This window comes from Cyanistes caeruleus, chromosome 10, assembly GCF_971803275.1.
Source record: "Cyanistes caeruleus chromosome 10, bCyaCae1.hap1.1, whole genome shotgun sequence".
NCBI lineage: Eukaryota > Metazoa > Chordata > Aves > Passeriformes > Paridae > Cyanistes > Cyanistes caeruleus.
This window is the reverse complement of record NC_141710.1, coordinates 1,095,384-1,108,513: the sequence shown is the minus strand read 5'-3', so window position 1 is coordinate 1,108,513 and position 13,130 is coordinate 1,095,384. Positions and strand designations below refer to the sequence as shown.

The 13,130-nt window shown below is 41.4% G+C and overlaps 1 long non-coding RNA gene across 1 annotated transcript; it reads right to left on the bottom strand.

Moving 5' to 3' along the window:
• Positions 1-539: 539 nt before the first annotated feature.
• Positions 540-7,260, bottom strand: LOC147651177 (uncharacterized). Its single transcript, XR_015274440.1, has 2 exons — positions 6,819-7,260; positions 540-6,504 (listed from the first exon to the last, which is right to left on the bottom strand). It is a non-coding gene; the product is annotated as an uncharacterized LOC147651177 (long non-coding RNA).
• Between the last annotated feature and the right edge of the window lie 5,870 nt (positions 7,261-13,130).

Genomic DNA, 13,130 nt, shown 5'->3' with positions numbered 1-13,130 from the left:
CCTCCACCTTACCAGCTTCAATCCATGTCCACAGATGAGCTTCCATTAAAAAAAACATGTGGGCAAGTCCTTACAGGGATGGAGCAGAAGCTCCCAAAGCAAAAAAAAAAAAAACCACCTTTAAGCTACAGTTGGAATATGTGCAATACATCCTTACTGCAAAGCAAATTTAAGTCCAACTGAAGGTTGGAGGCTGGAGAACTGTGGCAGTTGTGTTTTGTAGATTCCATTATGGCCCAAATGATGGCACAGAAGTACTAAGCAGTGTCTCCCCTCTGCCTGGCCAAGTGCTGAAATAAAGGTGTCCAGAAAAATCACTTGTCTAGAAAAAATTGGAAATCTGTTTTTAGCCCATTTTTTCTGCAGAATCCTCATAGATGTTAAAGCTTAAAAATGTAGGAACCCTTTTTCTTTAAAAGCATTTTCAGAGAACATTAAGGGTTTTTTTAGTTTGAAAGACTTAGGGTGTATTTGACAGCTGTTCAGCTTAGTAACTGATATTATTAGACTATGCAGAAAAAAAAAATAAAGAGTGCTAATTTTTCTTTTGACACAGCCAGAGTTTATTGTATTGCAGTTCATCATTTACAGAGTTTGGAGGAAAAGAAATTATAATGTTCGTTCAGGCAATATCAAGAGATAAAAACTGAAGTTGCTGAATTACTAACAAGAACAGAATCAGAGTCAGCAGGAACAATTTTTCTTCCCCAAGTGCAATTGAATTGCCATTCAGGTGTGAATTTTATAGTTTCTGGCTATTAACTTGCTTTCTGCCATGCATACACACTTCAAGGAGCAGAAAAGAAAGAAATATTCCTGCAGCAAACTCCAGGGGCAAAAAGAAATGCCTCCTTTAAAGAGCAAATGGACAAAAGAACAGATATGTATACACACAGGGGGAAGGGAAAGAGGTCTAATATTTAAATGTTAGCTCCCTCAGCAAAGCTACAGGTTTTTGGTTTTTTCTTTCTCTTCCTACAGAAGGGTAACAGTGCAGAGCTCATGCTCAGGACTATCCAGGTGCACCAGTTCCTTCTGGGGAGGCTCCTGTGTGATTAGAACAAGCTACCTGGATTGTCCTTTGCACACTTGGAGGAGTGAACAGTTCTCACCTTACTGGTGTAGTGTTCCAGTTTCAGAGTTCCAGTTTTCTGCTGGAGCTTGCTGCCTCCATCTCTCTCTCCAGATAATGATAGTTTTTGTAGATGAGCTCCCAAAACAGCTGCACAGCCTCTCAAGAAGCTAAACACTCATGGCTAAGACTGGATCTCCAGCACTGTTGAGTCCTCCCACTGCTCAGACTCAGTTTTTTACCTGTAATGAGTCTTGGGCTTTTAACACATCACTCCTTTCCCTACACTGAAAAATACTTATATTACTAAATACTACTACTACTTTTATTACTAAAATACTAAACTTTCCTCCTTATATATTAAAATAAACGTTCAGTGCAGCCCAACAGTGACTAGAATAGGTTACTCATAGGCAGCAATTTCTAACATGTTTATATGTATTTAAATAAAATTAATAGAAGGAAGAGTAAAATGAATAAAAAGTAGAGTGCATCAGAATTTCCAGTTCACTGAAGTTTATCTTGGAGGAGGTGGTTTTGTTCTAGCTTCCTAGAGTGGAAAACCTCCTTGAACATTTTTCCCCTGCTTCTCCTAGCTGCTTTCCTTAAATATTTGTGGCTCTAGAAATTCTCCACCTCTTCAGAGGACATATCCATTCACCTTCCATACATTTTCCTCTGTGTTTGTATGCCAGAATATTACAGCTATTCATGACTTTCAAATCAATCAAGCACAGCAGGAAACAAGAGGAAATTCAGCTGAAGGAGCATCATATGCTGCCTGTTGCTCTGCATCAGAGGTTCAGCCATGTCCCAGCACCCCTGAACAGCACAGCTAGCCTGTCCTCAGGAGCACCTGCTGATTCTGAGTCCACATTAATCACTGCTTAACCATGACCTTCCAATTCCTTTAACTTCATTCCACATCCAATAAACACTGCAAACAATTTATTCTTTTTTTTTTGTTTGTTTTTTAGACAAACTCATTCAAGTTTCTGTTAGGCTACCCCTTAGCCTTTAAACATGACAAACTCATTTGTTCTGTTCTCAGAGACTGCATTTCCTCATTTAGATTTATGAATTATTCTCATTCACAAATCCAATTAACTCTCTACCAAGTCCTTTTAAAAGCAGCCAGTAGCTCAGAAGAGCAAAACATTAAGAGGTCAAAAAATCACATTTAGTTCCAAAACACAAGGGTTACAGGACAGGAGGGTATGAAGCCTTTGGGACATGCAGACCACAAGCAGCAAAGGAAAACTTCCCTGAGCTTTGGTGCTAAAAGTTTTGTGTTTCTGAAGCAAACCTCTGTTGTTGCTCCAAGATTCAGGCCAGCTGCCATCACTCCAATCTACAGAAAACAGCCTCAGCCTATTTCAGTGCACTGCTCTGGTACTGAAGTAGAAGCCCTGCAGATCAGTTTTTGTACTCCCTGTAAATGGTAACCTGGAAATGACCAGAAAATTCTTCTGATTGCCAGGAAAACAACTTCAAGCAGAAAAATTGCTCAATTTACTTTGTCAAACTGAATTTGAAAGCAGGCTTCCCTGCTGGTGCCTGTTTGGTGTCTGGGAGGCTGAACATGTCCACATGTTTTAGTTTGTGAAGCACCTGGCCTTCCTTCCTTCCTATTTCTGCTCCTTCTGAGTCCACATGGATAAAATCCTTTATATGGCCACTGCTTAACAACCACAGAGATTGTGGGGAAGATGAAGTTTTGTCTGTCTTAATGCCACACCTCAATTTTCGGAAAAGGCATGATTCTGCCCACACACCTACACTTGTCTCTTTATAAAACTTTGCTCTAAAAATCAAATCCCTGGACAAATAGGAAAATATTTCATTTAATAAACTGGATAGTTAACTAGGAAATTAATGTAAAAACAGTTTAAAAAACATGCTTCTTTGATCAGAGCATTACAGATACAATAAAAATCTATAGTTACCCTGGCTTGTTTACATTAAAAAATACCATTGTCATCCAACATTGTATAGCTATAATTGTTGTCTTTTCTACAGTTGCGACTGAAGTGAATGTTTGCATCTTGACTCCAAGCTCAACTTCTGTCCTGTCAACCAGGCAAACTCTCTGGGAACTTCCCCAGCTACACTGAGCTAGAGACAGCCTAGGAAAAGGCTGAGATGACAGCAGGACTCTGCAAAACAAAACCATGGGGTTAAAAGCTGACATCTGCCAAAGCAGGAGGCCGAGGCTGCCACATGGAAGATGAGTAGCTGACATCAACATCAATGGTTTTGCCATGCCTCTTGCTGAAGGGAGGACAGCTCTTGCCTCAAGCAAGCAGTCACACCTTTCCTTTTGCTGGGACTGCATTTAATAACAGCTCTGCTGTTAGGAGAACACTGCAATTACAACAGCATTAGCTCTGGGTGCTGGAATGGACTGATGCTCTAACACAATTCAGAGGATGTCTGCAGCAGTGGCCATCAAAGGAAACCATTTCCAAAGGGATGAGCACTTAGGGGCAAAGGTGGTGTGGTAAAAGGAAAGGTGCAGAGAAAGAGCAATCCACAGCTGCACAGTGTGAATGGAGCTGTCACAGCTGTCCTGCAGTGCATGATGCTTTGATGACTTTAAATTTTAAGCAAAACATGGACAAAATTGACAAAGTTTTAGAAGCTTTTGGGGAAAACATCTCCTTAACCTTTCAGACACCTATTTTGGTTCCTGAAGACCTGAAGAGAGAACTGCACAACATTTACAGCATTAATACTTGACATGAATAACATAACAACCATCAAACGTACATCAGAGAGATTCATGGCAAGGGAATACTAAAAACATAGATATTTGGCTGAGCAAATGCAAATATGTTTGGAATAGAGGGTTTTTAAAATAAAGTATATTCAATTAGCTATTTCAGATAACCTACATACAACATGAATATCCAGCAAGGACTACCAGTGAATCCAGAGAATGTTGAACAAGCTCTGCACTTCAGAAAGGTCACTCTGACATCTAATGCTACACATACAGGGCAGTCAGGAAAATCCACCATGCCAAAACTCAGTAAGAATCTGAGATCTAGAAGAAATGAGTATACAGCTCCTAAAGCCTCCTGAGTAGGCAGTTGTATAGTTTCCAGAGAAAATAAACCTCCTGCAGCAGCAGTTCAAACAAGCAAAGATTTAAAAAGAAAACTCTCATCTCACAATGCTGCATACATCTCCTCATTTTGCAAACTCTGAAATAGCCAGTATTAAGTTTTCTTCAGTATTTTATGTGCAATGCCTATGTCCAGCCTAGCTGCTTCATGAAACTGCTGTACCAGTGGCATGACCTTGGGGGAAGACAGAGCTAGGTCTGTTTCTAGGCTCCAAACCATGAATGTATCAGGGTTATACTCAGATATGAGAATTCACAGTGGCTATTGCCATGCAGCCATGACAGAACAGATCCCCAGGGCGGTCTAGAGGCACTGGAGACACAGAACAAGCTCATATTAGGATATCACTTTTATATCATTCTATTTTCCTCATTTCTGCTGGCTGAAAGATCCACATGTGACTTTTAGAAGTCTCTTACATAATCTCACCCATAATTCTCTGGACAATTTACTACCAGTGTCCTGAGGATACAGCCTGGCAGATTGGTACAAAAGTAACTGCACTGAAGCCTGCCCATGCTGGCCATCACTGTGAGCAGAGGGAAATTTGAAATCAGTTTGCTTTTCCAGATGGAAAAAGTAACTGCTTATTCCTATACTGCTTTTAATGCTGAAAACAGTAATCTGCTTTAATTGATGAAAACAGAGAAATTGGCAATTTTAGGGCCTTGGCAGGCATTCTCTGACAAATGCTTACATCAAAACTCATTAGTGTTAGCATATAATCTATATGAATGGTCTTTGTGGCAGTGATAAGTGGTGCAGGTCCTTTGGAAGGATGGTACTTTGCAAAGTACATTCTAAATATTCCATGATGAATTTAAATATAGGTGCCCAGTAATCCAAAGTATCAAGGCAAATCACATAAGAGAAGTGAATCACAGGAAACTGTTTTGGATAAATAAAGCAGGGCTCAGAAAGAGAAGGAAATGCAATGCACAAAGTCTCACCTTCCCTACAGCCTTTCCCTGGGACTGAACACTCTGGGGGTGCTCTGCCCCTCTTTCAACTTCATTCCTCAGCTGAGAAGTGTGCTGGCCAAATTTCACACACTGACATTAACAAATCTCTTCCTTGAGCAGAGGGAATAACTCTAAGCCCCCTTTAGCTACATTACTCCCAGTACAAACCAGAGCAAAATGACAAAACAAACAAAAAACCCAACCAAAAACACCTCCAATGAGCATCAGAGCAGAAGTAACCAGATGTGGTCCAAAATTAAGGCCTGCCCAAGTTAGTAAATTGTAATGCCACATACAATATCAAACCAGATTTTCCTTTCTGCTGTGTTATTCATTAGTGTGTAATCCTCCTGAGGGGCAGGATTGATTTTTGGAAATAGACCTAATAGACCTATTTTATTGGAAGTACATTTACTGAGCAGGATTGGGGCTGCTTTGGGATCAGTTCCTGGAAGTACATGTATTATTGTAACAGCTTCTCAGTTCTAATGGGCTGGATGTTCTCCTGGGAAAGCATGTTGAATAATTATCTTAGAAAAGACAATGCAATGGAAATGTCATTTCTCCCTCCCCCACCCTCAGACTGCATCAGGGAATGTGAATTTTCTAAAATGATCCCACAGCGTGCAGTTTGTGAATTTCCATCCATGCCCCAATTCCATGTGTACTTTGGAATATACTTTTCTCTTTTTTTTAAGATGACTGAAAAAACTAATTTTAGGAAAATATGACAGACAGTGAAACTGTCTCCATTGCAAACAGAAATCCAACACTTTCCTATTATTTCAGTTTGTAGCTTGTTAGGTTGTTACTGCCTTCAGGGATACATTCCAATATAATGTTCCTAATCCCCCCAAACTGGCTCATTCTCCCCATGAAGAAGGGAACTCTTACAATCATTGCCCTGGGCAAATGAGGAATTAAAGGGGTGACAGCAGGGAACAATTGAGCTCTCTTCTTTTGCATTATTTTCTCTTCTGAAGTATCTCCTGAAAATCAGCCCTGCTGCCTGAACACTGTGAAATACAAGTGTGTATTTAGATGGATGGAAAAACCTCTGCTGGAGGTCTGCTCCAGGGGCCAAGGCTTCTGACAGAAATGGGGTGCCACAGGTGCAGGAGGGTGACACCCTGTGGGATGGGGGCTCAAACACACAGTGATGCTTTGATGGAGAGGGCACTGACACCTGCCTGGGTCTGAAAATCACCCCCGATACCGTGGCTTGGCACTGGCTCACTCTGCTCTGGCAGTCTCTGCTGCACAGAACATCATGGGAAGGGTTAGAGACCTCATCTTCTGCTCAGCCGCTCCCTGAGGCTCACAGCAAACTGCTTAGTTACCTCTACAAGAAAAAAAACAACAGGAATTTAAAGCATGTTCCCATCTGCAGAGGGCTGTGTTTTGTCAGAAGGAGATTGTATAGAAATAGTGCTGATGGGCTTTAACAGACAAATCCATAGCCAGAGGACAATGATTAATAGAACAATTCCATAAAAATATTAACAAATAAATACAACAGTCACAACTTGGTAATAGGATCAGCACAGAGCAGAACACAAAACCAAACTTATTCAGCTGGGGCTGTGGGGGGAAGAGGGAATTAGAGGAATTTCATCTAGAGTTAAAAAGAAAGGAATAAACCCTGAAACCACTCACCAGCAGTGTCCCACTCAATAATCCCTCTGGGATATTAGCTCAGCAGCTTTTATTGGGAAGCAGTTCTTTCATCCCTTCATCATCACAGAATATCTTGGTTTAACTCTTTTGAAGAGTATCAGCTGCAACAGTCACAGCTGTGAGTGACCCAAGTTGTGCCAAAGACAAAAGTTGGTCCATGAAAATTAAAAAGGGCATGCCCAGTGGGAAGTACTGTCCAGCTGGGATCTCCTGGCATCTATCAGGAGTGGAATCTCTGTCCTGGCAGAAACATGGAAGGGCCTCTCATGAAAACATTCAGCCACTCTTGAGAGAGGCAAATGAGACGAGCCTTTCAGTGAGGAGCCAAGAGGGTACAGGGAAAGAATGGAAAGAAAGACTCCTTTCCTCCTTTCCCACTTTTCCCTCCTTTCCTTTCCCTCCAGCTGCTTCCAGAAACAATTCATTAGTGAGAAACATGCCAATTAAACAGTGTTGGAACAAGCTGACTCACACCTGCTGAAGCAATGTGACACAAGGTGTGGTACCAGCACGGCTTTGTCATCACTTCTCATCACTGAGGAGTTTCACACAGACGTGGAAGGGACCTCTCACAGCTGAGATTCTCTCCCCAAAGTTAAATGGCATTATTTAATTGGGAAAAATAATTGGGAAATTGGGAATAAATAGCAGTAATTCTAAGCTGTCCCAGTTTTTAACATGCCTAGATTTTGGTAAGAATTAATTGGGAGAATGATGACACATCTGAGTTCTGTTATGTTTGAGAGTAATTTGTTCTAAATTTCAGAGCCTGTTTTCAATTGATGCAAAAATTATTTGTTCAATGAAGTCTTGATACTCTTGAGGAGATCCTGATACCCTTATGGGTACCTTCAGAACAAAAAAGAGAATCTTTATTCTTGACATGGGAAAAACGCCAAATTTCCTACAAAAAGGAAAATGTACAATGGGGTGGCAGCCAAACAACAAGAAACTGCATATTAAAACTGAGGAAAATGATATTTCAAATGAAATGGTGCCTGCTGCAATACGTTCCCTTGCCACAAGCAGCCTCTCTCAGGACAAGACAGCACAGCCATGAAACAGGTAAATGACAGTCCAGGCCCCAAACGCTTTTGATGGCAAAAGGAATTTAAATGGCATGCAGAAACACTCTGTGATTATCATGGAGAGTCAAATAACAATTGCTGAACTATGCTTCAGTGCCTGGAAATGTCCTCACTAATGAGTAATTTCTCTGTTTTCTCCAATATGGTTCAGGAAGTGCTCCAACAATGCAGTAAGACCCAAAGTGGTGGGCAGGTTCCAGTGATGAATACAAACCAAATTCTCCCATCAACCCCTAAACTGCAGCTGCAAAATGGAAAGGGTTGTCTAGCCCTGCTGAAAGGCTTTAATTTGTGACACAGATGATTAACATTCATTGCTACATATGCATAATTGGGATATAAATTTTCAAAAAGGTAAAACAAGCAAATAAATACAAATGTGGCCATAACAAAGGCACAAGGTGTATTTCTGTTTATTTGGATTTGGCACATTTCTGTACTCAATTTAGAATAATGGAAACATACTGATTTTGCAGGATGCTTGCACAACAGTCCCCTGCAGACTCTCCTGCCGATCTCTGGAATTAGTAACAAGCCACTATGGCTAAATTTAGGAGCAAGGACTTATATTTCTGTGACATTGTCTGTAAAAACCCAGAGAAAAGATGTATTTACAGCCATGCATTTCAGGCAAGTTCATAATTTAAAACAAATCTGACCAAAAAATGCAGACTAACAATCAATAGAGGACACTGGTCAGTTTTGAGCAGGGGAGATAGAGACAGGTACTTTATTTAGGTATCTGTAGCCACACTGTGTTTCAGTCACAAGAATAGCATAATTTTTCCTCAGAACATTTTTTTAATATCATATTTGGGTCCTATTGCACAAGTTATGCAATCTGATGCTGTTTGGAGACCTCCCAGAAGACAAGGACACACAGTTAGTGACAGACTGACAGCACTGAACACAGACACTCGTTATTTATTCCCCCACAGAAGCTGTCCTGGAAGAGGGCATGACTTCCTCCCCCTCTGACCAGAGAGCAAAATCTGATACAGAACTGTGTGCTGCATTTGAAGGCTGGAGGAGAATACATTTTTACTTATTCAGTCAAACTGTGTGAAAGGGAATTTAGGGAAAAGAGTTGCTGTGTGTAAACATCTCCTTTCACCAGCATTAAAATATGAAGAAGTACAGAAGTACAGGAATTTCAGGAAGTACACATACCTTTTATTGTCAGAAGTCCAAACAATCTGCTTCTAAGGTCTAGCTGTGCATGCTAACAATTGATCCACAAGCAGCATTTGTATTTAAGATTCCTTTCTTCACAAAATGACACAGTGACACAGGTTGCATTCCAGATCTGACTGTCTAATATGGGAATACATGAAAAACAATTCTGGGTTGCACTTCTGAAGTTTCTGTTACTTCTGGTAGAAAAATCTCATTTTTCTTGTGATTACTGCAACATCCACACATAACAAATGAACACAGAGATTTGCCAGCCCTGAGCTTTCCCACCTGCTCACCTCTCAGTTCCCTAATTTGCTGCACATTTGATAAAGAGCTGTTGTGGGGAGGGATGCAGGGGAGAGCTGCCAGGCTGTGCCTCTGAAGGAGGGAGCAGTGAATTCAGCTGGGGCTCCCCTCCAGTGCAGCTCTCCTGCCTCTCCAGGGAGAGGAGAGACACTGCCCCAACATCCTCAGCAGGAATGCAGCCTCTAGTTTGGGAGCTGCTGTCCTTGAGGTGCCTGGCACTTGCAGCTGGCACAGAGGGACATCTGCTGAGCCATTCCATGGCCATCTCTATCCAACCACTAAGCACAAATCCAAAACAAAGCCACCATCAGCCATTATGAAGAAAAGTAACTCTACCCAAGCCCAAACCAGCAGAGAGTTGCAGGTACCTACAAGGTCCTACACTGCAGGTGTGCAGGCTCTGTGCTGCTTTTACTTCTACCCACAGAGCCCTCTCTGACTGCTGTAGCAATCTGGGGCCCATTTCCTTCCATTGCCTCGTTCTCCTCAGGACACAGTGTGCCATCAGCCTTGGTGAATAGAATCATACTCAGAAGGGATCTGGAAGCAAAGGCAATAATGGTGAAATCTGGTGATGATGCCATTTTTATAAAAAGCTTTTATATTTTTCATGTATCTGTAATCCTGCAATTCTTTAGTGTGTAACTCCAAACTCCACACACAGTGTGAGCTGCTGCTTTCCCATTTTGCTCAGACACAGCAATTCCTCTCCAGGCCTGGCAATCAAGGACACCTCACTGCCTCAGGCCTGAGAGATGGAAACAAAAGGGAGTTGGGGCAGCAAACTTGGGGGAAATGAGTTCATTCCCTGAAGCTGGAATTGGAAGATGAACCCCCAATGTGCAAATGGACCAAACTGATAAAAGTGTGCAAACCTGTGACCCATCATCCATTTTTGGGTGCAGCCCCTGGGGGGCTTTGTCTGCCCTAAATGTACCTGAAGGCCCTTCAATAAACAGAACTGCTTTTTATTCCTTTGATTTTGTCTGGCCTCTGTTTTTAGGTAGCCCCAAAAAGGCACCAGTGACAACACAAAGCTGTCTGGGCTATTATATATAAATATTGCAAAAAGACATTCCCAGACTGAACAAATATGGAAACAATTAGGAAGTGAAACTATCCATAATGAAATGTGAATTCATACACATGGCAGAAAACAAGCCTAACTTTACATACATCATCAAGAACTCAGAGTCACTACCCCCTCTTAATACCTCTAAGTAATCAGATTAAATTAGCAAAAGGCAAACTCAAAACCAAGCAAAACAGGCTTTCCTCCTTGAACACAGTCAAGTATGGAATTCCCTGCTACAGGGCACTGAAAATGCCATAAAGCTTACAGAGGGTCAAAAGTAACTGAGTATATCAATAGAAATGCAGTCTAATGTAGAACTGGAAGTGTCATCTCTGGTCTGGAAAGGCCAGGAACTGCTGGAGGCTGGGAGATGGTTTATGTTCTCTTACAGGCTCCAACCACTGGCCACAGCCAGAGGAAAGGATTGGGCAAGAGAGACTTTGACCCCATCTCCTACCACCACTGCTGTCTTCTGAGCAAACCTAACGCTCTCCTCCTCACTCTTTCCTCTTCAGGTCTTCCCCTCTACCTTCCTGCAGCTCAAGGTTCACTGTAAAAGGCATGTTCTACAGGTTCTGGCCAAAGAAACTCTCCAGGGATTTACAAATCTCCCCTCAAAGAAATCCATTATCTGTATAAGGCTCATTCACAGCCACTCCTCCCTCTCTCTTTTGAGGTTTTGTAAATGTGTCCATAAAGCTCTTTCCTATTTTGCTTACTTACACGAAGCAGGAAGAGCAATCTCTTATTTTCATTTCCCAGCTGTCTATTTCTGAGGCCTGTTAATAATTACAATAAGACACATTCAGCTGAGAACATCTAGTTAATGCAGAGATGTAAGCTTTAAACTGGCATTGCTGCAAGTGGCATTTAACAGACATTGCTCAGCCAAGTGGCAGCACACAAAAGTACCACACTTACCCCTGCTTGACAAAGCAGACGTAGTATTAAGTAATTTGAACACTTAAAATAAATGTTGTTTTTCAAAAGATAACCCTGTGATAGCAAAAGGCAAGTTCTTAAAGGAGTAGGTGGAGATTCAGCTGTGCATTTCCTGCTGTTATTAACACAAGTCATGTGGTTGAATCCCCACATAATGCTTTGAAATACAGCTATTAATATGCTCCCATAGAAAAGCTGCAATGATGGAAGGGGATCTCCCAGCCAGCAGTCTCATTTCACAAAGAGTGAAGGAATCAGGAAATGATCAAGCTCCTCCTGAGCCACAGAAAAGGCAGAGAACTCTGTCTCCCACCATAGCAGGTCTAGGCCAATTTCTCAGAACAATCTTTTAGGGTTTTTTTTTTTTTTTAATAGCCACACCAGAGTTACATCACCTGAACAGAATTTGCTGGGCTAATGAAACTTTGCTGATTAGGGCTAATTAATTTTGCTAAGGAGGGGGTCACAGCAGGGATGTGTTGACATCTCTTAGGGGAGCATCTTCTCCAACTCCCCGTTCCACTCTGCACAGAGAACATCCCAGAGCTCCATGGCTTGAATCATGAACTTCAAGCAGGTCAGGGGAGGACAACAGGGCTGCAATCACTCCTTTGGTGAGGAAGCTCATAAGAAGAGGAGGAAAGCAAGAACAAGCAATGTAAACGTAATATTTTTGCAAGCAATCCTGGAATTTCTTTTTTTGTCCACTGCAAGTATAACTGTGAAATGAACAGGACAGGCTTATTGCTCCAAGGCAGTGCTCTGGCATGGAAAGGCACAACAACCCCTTCCAAAACATAATAAATCAGAACCAGAGTGTGGCAGCCACACCTGACAGATACTGCTGACCCACAGCCAGCTGGCTTCCATGTGAAGAGGCAATATATATAAAGTATATTATATAAATATATATATATAAATATATAAAATATATATATAAATATAAAGTATCAAATGCTATGAAGTACTTTTGAAACCAAGGTAACAGGATAACCTACCCCAGCCATTATCTATTATAATACTAGCAGGAGCTCAAACCAAATGTAAATGTAGCTAGCTAAGCTTTGTCCTGCCACAAGCTGCTGCAGAAACACAAAGGATGCATCAAACACAGGAACAGATACTCAGGCTCTGACTGTAGATTTATCTGGCCCTTCAAACTTTTTGCTATAATATATATATATATATATATATATATATATATATATTATATATAGAATAGCAATATTTGCTAATAGCAAAGTTTTATCTCTCCTTCCTTACTAAAATCTCCTTACAGAATTAATGTTTATTTCCCTAGGATACACTCCAGAAATCAGCAGCTGAGGGATTTCTAGATGCTGTCCCCAGACCCTCAGGCTCCTTGTCACTGATGGAAGCTCTCATCCCTGAACCTGTCAGTTATTTTCCTAAATCCACTTCCAGTCTCCTCTAGGGGCTCGGGCAACATTCCAGAGCTATTACAGTGCAATGTATGACAAAATACCTCCTCCTAGCTTGTTTCAAACATGTTCATATCATTGCATCAGAGGCACTTTCTGACTTCTGAAAGGTAAGAAATGGTATCATTTCCCCATCCCCCCTCTCCACAGCACCTGTGACGATGGAGATTCTGTCCCAACTCCATCCTCTCACTTCTTCAGCTGTCTCTGTCTATACACAGCCTCTCCTAAAACAAACCACATCCCTCATTTCTGATGTACT